This window comes from Rhinatrema bivittatum, chromosome 2 (genome assembly GCF_901001135.1).
Source record: "Rhinatrema bivittatum chromosome 2, aRhiBiv1.1, whole genome shotgun sequence".
Taxonomy (NCBI): Eukaryota; Metazoa; Chordata; class Amphibia; order Gymnophiona; family Rhinatrematidae; genus Rhinatrema; species Rhinatrema bivittatum.
The window spans coordinates 396,209,781-396,221,859 of NC_042616.1; the positions used below are offsets into that span (position 1 = coordinate 396,209,781).

The 12,079-nt window shown below is 42.7% G+C and overlaps 1 protein-coding gene across 1 annotated transcript in view; it reads right to left on the reverse strand.

Moving 5' to 3' along the window:
* The window catches only part of CTNND2 (catenin delta 2), a 2,320,710-nt gene that overhangs the window by 1,518,915 nt on the left and 789,716 nt on the right, over positions 1 to 12,079 (reverse strand).

Genomic DNA, 12,079 nt, shown 5'->3' on the forward strand with positions numbered 1-12,079 from the left:
TGCGCGCGCCAGTGCGCACACGTTATAAAATCGGGGGTGGCGCACACAAGGGGGGGGTTGACTTTGGCCACTTTCGCACAGCAACGCATCGGGGCCTTCCCCAGTTCCCTCCCAGTCTGCTCCAATTAAGGAGTGGACTGAGAGGAAATTTTCCTACCCCTACCCTAACCTCCGTTCCCCTTGCCCTCTCCTCCCCATCCTCTAAAAGCCTTTTTTTTTTTTTTTTACCTTTCATTTTGCAAGTTACTTCAGGGCCCGACTTGAATGGCGCTGTCCCGGCCCCCCTCTCCCCGCTCTGCCCTCCGGCCCGGCCCCTTTTGAGGCCTCCACACTTACTCGCGTCCTGGGGTTTAACGTACGTGGCCCAGCCCGTTTGAAAATTGGCCCGGCGCACAAACCCTGGATTTACGCGCGCCGGGGTATTAAAATCCGGCCGTCAGTGGATAAAGTACTGTGATTGCCCTAATAGTCCACCTGAATGCATGGAAATAAAGGGTATAGAACAAAAAAAAAAAATAAGGTATTAACTTTTTATTGGACATTTCTTGACCAACTTTCAGCAGTTCACAGTCCCTTCCTCAGGTCCAAGCATAATGAGCCAAAAATAATGTTGCCAGGAGATACAAGTGAATCACAAAATGCATTCCAGGGATAATGTGACATAGAAAGGGTTAGAGGGAGGAATGGGAAGAAGATGAAAACGGTGACAGGAAGTGGAAATGTATGGCTGGTAGTGTGTTCAGACACACACGTCCCTGCTGAGTTCTGTCTTGTCAGGTCACAAATCGCTAAATTTTAAAAGTCTGGCACACAAAAACCAGGAGATACGCATGTGGCTGGGCCGTGCCCGAGCCGAGCGCATTTTAAAAATGGCCTGGCCACGCTCGTATCTTCCAGTATGCGCGGAAGTGCCGGGCCCTTTAAAAGGGGCGGGGGCCAGTCAGGACAGTGGCCATTAGGCTCTATCGTAGGGAAGTGAGTGCCGGCAACTGGCCCACGCGTGGAACTTACTCCTGCTCGGAGGGGCGGGTAAGTTCAGCACCCAGAAAAATAGGGTAGATAGGGTAAGTTTAGGAGTCAGGGAGGAGAGGGGAAAAGGGAGGAAGGGTAGGTGGGGGGGGGACAGGAAATTTCTTTAATTGGAGCGGACTAGGAGGGAACTGTGGTAGGCCCGATCTTGTCACTGTGCATTTTTTGAGAAAATCCCCCCCCCCCGCACGCGTGAGTCGTGACCCCCCCCTACACACACACACACACACGCGCACATGCCAATATAAAATCCGACGTGCATGTGTGCATGGGTAAAATCGGCACATCCATGGATGCATGATGGGAACCACAATCACGTGGACACGCTCGCGCATCTTTTAAAATCAACCCCAAAGAGTCTGAGCATTTTACCTTCAAGAGTCTTACGTTCCTGGCTTGTTTTTGAATTTCTCTTTCACTACCCTGATGATATTGGTGCGGTGATCCTGTCCTGCAAAGTGCTCTCCCCCACAGGGCTGTGGCCCTGGTTTTTCTCTGTGGTGGTTTATCTTGTATTAGTGTAAGTTGATTTTTGTCTGTAATTTCTGGCCCCTTTTCCATTATCTGGCTATCTCAGGCCCGTTCAGCATGACGGACATTTCAAAAACCATCTTTCATCCATGCAAACTTCATCTGTGGGTCAGCATTATATCCATATTGAAATTATTTCTGGGTCAGGATAGATCCTAAGTCATTGCACATTGTACTATTTTGACTTCTCTTAGTTTTCTTTGAAGTGATAAACTTAAAATAAGTCCATTATTTTCCATAATTAAAATTCTAGGTATTGAAATGTTATGCATTCAGCCTGGCCTTTACTGTAGCACACTCATAATTATACTAATACTGCAGTTTGGCCCTTTAAACAATAGTAGCATGCATAGCAGTGTAAGGCTCAAATAAAAATGTCTTTTTTAGTAAAATATGTTTCCTATGTGACTTTATACCAGCTAAGCTATATTGATGTATGTCTTAAGGAGTGTATCTTACAGGAAATGCTAATTCTTAACACTTTTCAGAATTCATCAAATTGATTAAATGGAACCCAAGCCAACATTCTCCAATACGGTACCATTCGCTTTTATTTAATGGAAAAGTAATCAACTGGGGTTAAATGGCAGACGAAGGGAATTTGGTCATTTCAACAGATATTAGATTGTGGCATCAAACGGCCTTTTAATGAACTTACCCAAAGATTTCAGATGCCTCAATCTCAGATGTATAAATGGATAAAATTAAGGCACTATATAGAAAAGAGCCACAAAACAAAAGATACATTACCCAAAAATCTGAAGCTTTATTCTCTATATCTAAAATTCAACTTTGGTGGCCATGTAGCATGCAAATTCTATAAGATTCTTCTGCTTCCCATTGTTCACGAACAGAGGTAGTTTGGGAGAAGGAACTATGATTAGACAGGGCAAATTTTAACTGGGAAGATATTGGTGCAAATTAAGAGAATCTCACGCTCAGCCAATTTGACACAGTCTCTATACTTTTTAATGCATAGGGCTTTTTGGACACCGATGAAATTGTATAGGGCATCCATGCGTAACGCTGGTAATTGCTGGCACTGTGAACAAACAGGAGGCACCTTACAGCATATGCTGTACGACTGCATTAAGATACGACCTTTTTGGACTCAAGTATGGGAACACAAATGAATTTTTTCCACTATCTATACCTATAACATATAAAATAATCATTTTACGGTCCAATGCTATTAATGGGACACTTACCATCAACCAGAGGAAGTTATTGGACATTCTCCTAGCATATGCTCTGCAAATGATACGGAGTAATTGGAAAAACATTGACCTCTTGAGCGGCACTTATTGGTAGAATACTATATGTATGCTGCATAAATATGAAAATGCAGTAGCTATGAAACTGAATCAAAAGAATCAAATGTACATCATCTGGAAACCAATGTCAGCTTATCTAAATTCCTAAGAAGAATTTTGAAACCTTCTTGCCCAAAAGTTGTAATAGATGGTTATGATTATTTGTAATCTCCTGTATTCTTGTTTTGTTGTCTACTGATAAATTTTCAATAAATAGATTGAACCACAAATTACTTGAATAATCTATTATAAAGCATTTCAAACATCTCTAATTGTAGTTCTCCAAATCACAGATCAGGCTACTGGATAGCAAGTGATAAGTTCTGCTGTATTAGTTAAAGCTGTTTGCTAAAAATGTTGTTAGAAATTATGTAGTTTGCAAGTGAATAGACTGTGGAATGTTGTTTAATGCTCTGTATGTTTTCTTACCTGTTTTTCAGATCTAAAAACTATTCAGAATCCTTTTTTTTTTTTTTGCGCAAAACTCAAAACAAAATAAAGGGAAAAATGAAAAAATTGAGTAGGTATATCTATTTAAATGAAAGACTTCTGACTTATAGAGATAGACTGCTTGGCTCTATCACAACTCACATAGAAACAGAATCATGACAGCAAAGACCGTATGGTCTTTCTAGTTTGCCGATCTACACAACAACTCAGCTCAACAGTTGCTACCACTTCTTCAGATCTCTCCTGTGCTTGTCCCTTGCTTTCAGATATTGTCCTTGTCTCCATCACCTCCCATGGGAGGTTGTTCCATACACCCAAACTCTTCCTATAAATAAATACTTCCTTAGATTACTCCTCAGACTACCCCTTTCAACCTCATCTTATTACGCCTCGTTCAAGAGTTTCCTTTCCATTGTGCATTAATACCTCTGAGGAATTTAAATGGCTATCGTATCTCCCCTATCTTGCCTTTCCTATAGGTTATGCATGTTTAAATCTTTAAGTCTGTCCCAGAAAGACTGGTGACCATTTTAGTAGCCACTCTCTGGCTACTAAATTCTGTATTGTTTACGACCTTTTGTAGGTGCAGTTCCCAGAATTGTGCACAGTATCCCAAGTGAGGACCGAATAGGGACCTATACAGGGGCAATACCACCTCTCTTTTTCTACTGACCATTCCTCTTCTTCTGCATCCAAGCATCTTTCTGGCTTTTGCCCTATCCACTTGTTTGGCTGCCTTGAGATCATCAAATAGGATCACTCTCACATCCAGCTCTTGTTTCATGCATATAATATCACCTCCCCCCCCAGATTGCACCATTCCCTTGGGTTTTGGCAGCCCAAATGCGTGACTCGGCAGTTTTTAACATTAAATCTGAGCTGCCAGACAGTCGACCATTTTTTTATACTTTACTAGCTCCCGCCTCATATTTTCCACACTTTCCTGGAGGTCAACCCTGTTGCAGATCTTGGTATCATCCGCAAAAAAGATAATCTTTTCCTAATAGTCCTTTTGAGATATTACTTACTGTGAAACATTGAAAAGAATCAGTCTAAGGACTAATCCCTGCAGCTCACCACTAGTAATGCCCCTTTTCTCAAAATGAGCTCCATTTACCACTGCACTTTATCACCTCCCTCTCACCCAGTTTCTAACCCTGGTATTCACTTTAGGACCTATTCCAAAGTAAAGTCAGTTTATTTATAAATCACCTGTGCAGGACTGTGTCAAAGGCTTTACAGAAATCCAAATTTACAATATCTAACATTCTCCCCTAATCCAAACCAGTCAAATAGATTGATCAGGTTAATTTGACAAGACCTACCTCTGGTGAAACAATGCTAACTCGCATCTTGTATCTTCACTATCCTCTGTTTCAACAGCGATTCCATTCATTTAGTCACCACAGAAGTCAGATTAATGTGCCTGTAGTTCCCAGCCTCCTCCGTACTTCCACTTTTGTGAAGAGAAGCCACATCTGTTTGTCTCCAGTCCTACATAACCACTCCTAGCTCTAAAGAAGCATTGAAAAGATCAGCCAGTAGAGCTGCCAGAACTTCTCTAAGTTCCCTTAAACCATTGTACGTATACCATTGGCCACATCGCTTTATCTACTTTTCAGTTAAGCTAGCTCCTCATGAACACACTTTTCTAAAAACTGTTTCAGGTTTACCTCTCTTCCAGTCTTATTTGTGTCCATTTTCTGTGGTTCTATATCTGGCCTTGACCTTGTCTGCCCCTATAAAAGCCTCCCCTTCTCCTCTGATTCTCACAGTGCCACTTCTGTACGCCTTCTGTCACTGACATATCTTAAAAAGGATGTTATCCATTCATTTTATTGTATTTGCTATTTTGTTTTCCATTTGCATCTTTGCCTTCCTGACTACTTTCCCAATTTACCTTTCCTTTTCCATATATTGTTAACCTGTCTTTCTCTTTCTGTGATCTCCTTTGAATCTTTTCTATTACTCTATATTACCAAATAGTTTTTCGATTTAGATACAGTTGCACTGGAGAAAGTACGAAGAAAGGTGACAAAAATGATAAAGAGCTTGGAACGGTTCCCCTAGGAGGAAAGGCTAAAAGGGTTAGGACTGTTCAGCTTGGAGAATAGATGGCTGAGGACAGATATGAAAGAAGTATACAAAAATCATTAAATGTGAATTGGTTATAATACAAGGGTTAGGAGGCACTCCATGAAGTTAGTAAGTAGCACATTTAAAACAAATCAGAGAAAAATCTTTTTCACTCAACGTACAATTAAGCTCTGGAATACGCTTCCAGAGGATGTGGTTAAAGCAGTTAATGCAGCTGGGTTCAAAAAAGGTTTGGATAAGTTCCTGGAGGAGAAGTATATAAACTGCTATTAATAGCATAACGGCCATTGCTTGTTGCCTGCATTAGTAGCATGGTATCTATTTAATGTTTGGGTACTTGCCAGGTACTTGTGACTTGGATTGGCCACTGTTGGGAGACAGGATACTGGCCTTTGTGGACTCTTGGTCTGACCCTGTATAGCATATCTTAAGTTCCTGTCGGACCGATTCAGTAAAGTCTGCGGGAGAGGGGGCGAACGCCTCCTCTCCCGGCACGCGCACAGGCCACTTGCCTGTGCGCGCGATTCAGTATTTAAATGAGGCCCGGCTGCAGAAATGGGCAAAAGGAGGCGCTAGGGACACTAGCGTGTCCCTAGCGCCTCCTTTTGGCCCGGAGCGGCGGCTGTCAGCGTGTTGACAGCCGACGCTCAATTTTGCCAGCGTCGGTTCTCGAGCCTGCTGACAGCCACAGGCTCGGAAACCGGACACCGGCAAAATTGAGTGTCCGGTTTTCGACCCGACAGCTGCCGTACGACTTCAAAAATTTTTTTTTCTTTTTTTACCCTTCAGGACCTCCGACAATATCGCCATGATATTAAGTCGGAGGGTGCACAGAAAAGCAGTTTTTACTGATTTTCTGTGCACTTTCCCGGTGCCCGAAGAAATTAGCGCCTACCTTTGGGTAGGCGCTAATTTCTGAAAGTAAAATGTGAGGCTTGGCTGCACATTTTACTTACTGAATCGCGCGCGAATACCTAATAGGGCCATCAACATGCATTTGCATGTTGAGGGCACTATTAGGTTCGGCGGGTTGCATGCGCGTTTTCCGCACCGTCGGAGCGCACTGTACTGTATCGGCCCATATGTTCTTATATTTTAAATAAAGAACCATATTACTCCTATTTGCCTTAGCTCACTTTTGAAGATTCACGTTTTCTTGGGTACTGATTTCTGCAGAGTGCAATTTTTTGGTTGCTCCCTCTCTATGGCAGGTATGACTAGCAAAAATTTGTGACAGAACTTTCTATGTTGTAGGACCGGAACTTTGGAATTTGCTACCTGATGATCTGTGGACAGAGGTCTGGGGACGTTCAGGAAACAATGTAAATCCTTGTTTTTCAGGCAAGCATGTCATATAAATTCTTGACACTATATTTTTGCTTTAAGATCTGCTCTCCTTATAATTTTTCCTTTAACCACTGCTGGAATCTCTGGAATAAGACCAGGCATATGTTAAAGATGCAAATTCACCTACAGGTTAATACAGCTATCCTAGGTAACATTTATATTTGTCATCTTGCTACAATTATATCTTATAACATTGGGTTAAATAACTTTTAGCATATAACATTTTGAGCTTTTTGCCTTCACTGTTGTACTCTTATAAAAGAATTTTGAGGATGAAAGGAGGTTTCTTAGACTTATGACGTGATATAGCTCTTGGTGAGTGCTTTTGCTCCCCAGGATTACTAAAGTCTTTTTTCTTCCTTAATGTCTAGATATTTATGACTGCAGCATTAATTGATTAACTATTTTGTGAAGTTTACTGATTGTTTTGGTTTTGCCAGGTTTGCAGATTTTAGCTAACATGAAGAAGGTAACAAGAGAAGGATAGATTGGTATCTGGTATTCCAGTGGAGACTCTTACTTGCTTTTGATATCTGTCGATAAGATTCTTCTATGTATTCCTGTCCAGGATCTTTCTTTTGTTTTCTGAAATATATATTGTTTGAGAGCTCTCTGTACCCTTCCTCTCTGTATTATTGGGTCTCTATAATCATCATCACAAAGTTTCCTTGTCTTCAGGCCTGTCCCCCTTCCCATTTGTACCACCATGGGCATCACTATGAGGTGGAAAGGGATGTCAAATACCCCCCCCCCCACCAAAAAAAAAAAATCACTTGCCACCCCCATTCAGACAGCAATTAGGCACAAACACCACCTTCAGCCTGCACGGTGAAGACATTCCCTGTTTGAACTTTGGCGCTCTGCATCTACGTAGCCCTGCATGGTTCAAAGATCGGCTGCTAGAACTTTACAGGGCCCACACCGTTCCAACAGCTGATGTTTGAGGCAGGCAGGGCTCCATAGATATAGAGTCCCAGGATTCAAACAGGGAATGTTTTCACCATGCAGGCTGCAGGAAGGAGGCGGCGCTCCTATCTATTCTGCAGCCTGGCTGGCTTAGAGGTACAGTACTGTCTGTGCAGAGGAGGAAGTGCGACTGGGAGCAGGGGGCGGCAGAGAGAGAGGAGGACAAGCAGGGACTCATTCATTGATTGCTTGGGGGTCGGGGTAGTGCAGGGGAAAAAGGGCACTGGGGAGGAAAGGGGGACTGAGGGAAAAAGCAAGGGAAGAATAGGATTTGGGGACTCAGGGAAAACAGGTATTAGGTTGGAGAACAGGAGAAAGAGGCTCAGGGACTTGAGTAGGGACTCCGTGGAGCAGTGGGGACATGACAATTAGGAATTAGTGGGGGAGAGTCAGATCGGCTTGGGAGGGGAATGTAATTTTAATGGTACTCTGGATGGTTGAAACTGTCTTGAGTTTTTTTCAAATGTACTGAAGGTCTTTAGGACTTTTTCTTATTGTGTAGTCAATTTGAAGGCAGGGGGCAGTGCTGCGGGGGAGGGTGAGATTTGTACAATGTCACTTTGGCTTGCCTCCCTCCATACTTAGGGGCCGATGCAATACGGTGTGCTTAGCCGAGCGCACTGTTAACCTGCAGTCGGACGTGGGTAGAATAGGCGCTAATCAATCCCCTAATGCAATAAGGGGATTAGCACATATTCAACGCGCGTCCAACGCAGAGTGAATCTAATAGCGATCATCACATGCAAATACATGTGGATGAGGCTATTAGGCATTCACTCCCAATGCAAAATAAATAAATAAATGTGCGTCTCGGACACACATTTAACTGTCATCTATTAATGCCTGCCTGGAGCAGGCGTTAATAGCTGTGCACATAAAAAAAAAAAGTACAGAAAAGCAGAAAAAACTGCTTTTCTGTACTGCCTCCTACTTAATATCGTTGTGATATTAAATAGGATGAAAAATAAAAGAAATAAAAGTTAAAAAAAAAAAAAACCTACAGTCTGACCCATCACGAAAACAGACGCTGAATTTATTGGCATCTGTTTTCCTTACCGGCGGACAGGCACGAAAACCGACGCTGAAAAATTTTCCGCCGGTAAGGAAAACAGACACTGATAAACTCAGCCAGCGTACAGCAGTCAGAAAAATCGATTGGGCTTGCTAACGCGAACCCCTCATTTAAATATTGCAAGGCGCCCCCCCCCCCCCTTGGGAGCACCTGGGGCGCGTTAAGAGAGTGGGCGCTGACTGTCCAGTGCCCACTTTCTACGCGACTTTATTGCATCGGCCCCAAAATGTGTCCCTGGTTACCTCCCAACCGCCCCTCAATACATCGGTCTATAAACACCTCTGTACACCACCACTGTAACCTAATCTATGATTCACTTGCATGTTCAGGGAAAATTATCATTTGCTCTGACCTGATCATTCTGTTTTGCCCCAAAGAAGTGTGAACTCCCAATAACTAATCAAAAAATGTACTATTACTCCAATAAAAAGCTATTACCATGTATTTTTTGTTTCCAATCACATAACTTTATCCTTAGAAAGAAAATAAGAAATCATGGAATACAGTGGCCCTAGTGTGTATATATATATATATATATATATATATATACACACACATATACATACACACACACACATATATATATATATATACATATACACTACATAGATCTTTTGATCTTTTTATATTTAATTGCTAAATATTTTGGGACCACCTGTGTGTGTATACTATTGTAAAAGTTGCTTTCCAATTGGGATTTTGCCATTTTTTTTGTTACTTTGGAAGGAAATTAATTAGGAACACTTCTTGTGGACTTTATCTACAGGCATTTTGCTTCTCCCCTCCTCCTCCTCTCCAATAGCTGTTCAGTTTTAGGAAGGCCAGATGGTTTAAGACTTTTACTGTAAATATGCCAAAAACAGAAGACAGCAGTAAAACAGTAATCAAGCATGCACAGAAAAGAACTTATTAAAATGTTGCAATATGTCTGGCTAGTGCATTGGCTCCAATGATTGGACAGTGACAATGCACATAAGAAAGCTCATCAATCAAAAGGGTTACCATGTAAGCCCCAAGACTATAGGGAAAGGCTGAGCCAGTTCTGCTTTTGCTCTTCTTGGAATTGCAAATCGATGCATGCAGTTCCTTACGGAAAAGGAACTACAGCTATTGGGCATAGAAGCAGGACTAGCTCAGCCTCTCCCTACAGACATGGAGCTCTTTGGTACCCTGTCTGTTTCGTTTCTACAGAAAGACATAATATGCACCACGGTGAAGTAGAACGTGCAACCAAAGTCAAAGGACAACACTGCTCCTGCAAATGCCCTCCAATTGATACCCCTTATTCATATCAGTCACACTATCACTTTTTAGGGATGTACTGTTTGGTTCATTTCATTTTGCTCAATTATGTGCATGATCGATTACGTGCACACACAATTACATGGGCATGCTTCAACCTACTTAGTATGCACTAAAATGATTTAGTGTGCACAAGGAGTGTTTATGGACCCTAAAAAATGTAGTGCGTGAAAAATGAAACGACAAAACAAAACAACAAAGAGAAACCTCTGAAAAATGTCCAGAAGCAAACAGAATTGTTTTTTCCAGCTGCATATCCCTATTAATTATACTATAGGGTTTTAAGCATTAATTACTGATACAAACCACCAAATAACATGCTTGCTGAGTTGAGAGGTGAGAGGACAAACGTCCTCAATTAATTGTGCAGTGCTGATTCTTCTTTTCACAAACTAAAATTAACACTGGGTGATTTCATTTAAAACAAAATTTGGCAAATATTTTTGGACAGGTTTCTTCAATTGTCTCCTACTGAGAAGTTGAAAGATAACCTTGGGTAGCAATGTGCAACACAATTTAAGCTTATTCAGCTTTTGAACTACTGCACAGACAGATGTTTCTAAGAAGACTGTGGGCTGTGCACTGCAGCACTGCTGTCAACAAATTAGTCAAATTCTCCTGGGTCTGCTGCTGACACATCAATCTCTCAGCTCTTTACACTCCTCACGGCTGCTATCACCTGTGTAAAAGAGGTTTCAACACTGAACTACATACTGTGATGAACAGCAAGGGACAGTTGTTCAGCTAAGAAATTATGCCAGGGAATAAACCTAATGGTTCAACATGTCTTTTTAAATTTGGAAGAGTTTCATGTAAAAAAAAAAAAAGCATTTAAGTGTCTGCTTTACCATCCTTACCATCAGCTATCAGTCGCTGGCATAAAATGACAGTGAGTTACCATGTCCATGGGTGGGCACTGGGGAGCGTAGCACGCATAATTTAAAAGTTCCTATATGGAGCCTGCTGGCAGGAATCCCATCTCTAACTGGATTGGTCCTCAGAGCTACTACAAAGGTTGCTGGGAATCAGGAAGTTGCTCTCAGCAATTTCAGGTCTGGAGAGCTGAGTGGGAGGAACCTGGACTTAGAGATGTGTAATCCTCCAGAGGAAAGTAAATGCTTCATGTAGGCCCTAAAGGTAAAGGGGTAGATTTTAAACGAACTGCGTGGGCGTTCATGTGTGCATGCTACCCGGGCTCGCACACATGGACGCCCGATTTTATAACATGCGGGCGCAGGTGCACGCATGTTATAAAATCAGGGGTCGGCGCACGCAAGGGGGTGCATACTAGTGCATCTTGCATGCGCCGATGCCCACAGCCTTCCCCTGTACCCTCACTCTATCCTTCCCACCCCTTCCCCTATTCTAACCCCACCCTCCGACACGATCCTCCGACACAGTGGCAAATGTTTGGCCCCGACCCGCACCCTGGAGGAGGACCTTGTAAGACTGGAAGATTGGGTGTTCAAATGGCAGATGAAATTTAATGTGGACAAGAGCAAGGTGTTGCATATTAGAGATGAGCTTCGTTTTTTCCTACCAGGTCATTTTTTTGAGTCGGACGCTTCGGGGTAAAGTTCGTTTTTCCTCGGTTAGTTTTTTGAAAAACGAACAAAACACTAAACGGGGAAAAACGAAACGGGCCTAAAAAATGATGCGGGAAAACGAAGCTCAAAAAAACCCACCCCAAGCATTGAGATGTATTATAATACATTAAATACAACCCCCCCCCCACCATCCCGATCCCTCCCCAAGACTTACTAACATCCCTGGTGGTCCAGCGGGGTCCCGTGAGCGATTTCTCCCTCCGTGCTGTCGGGCTATCTGGCCTGCCTCGCATCAAAATGGCGTCCATAGCCTTTGACCTACTATGTCACAGGGGCTACCGGTGCCATTGGTCAGCCCCTGTCACATGGCCATCGGCGCCATCTTGTGCTCCTACCATGTGACAGGGGCTGACCAATGGCACCGG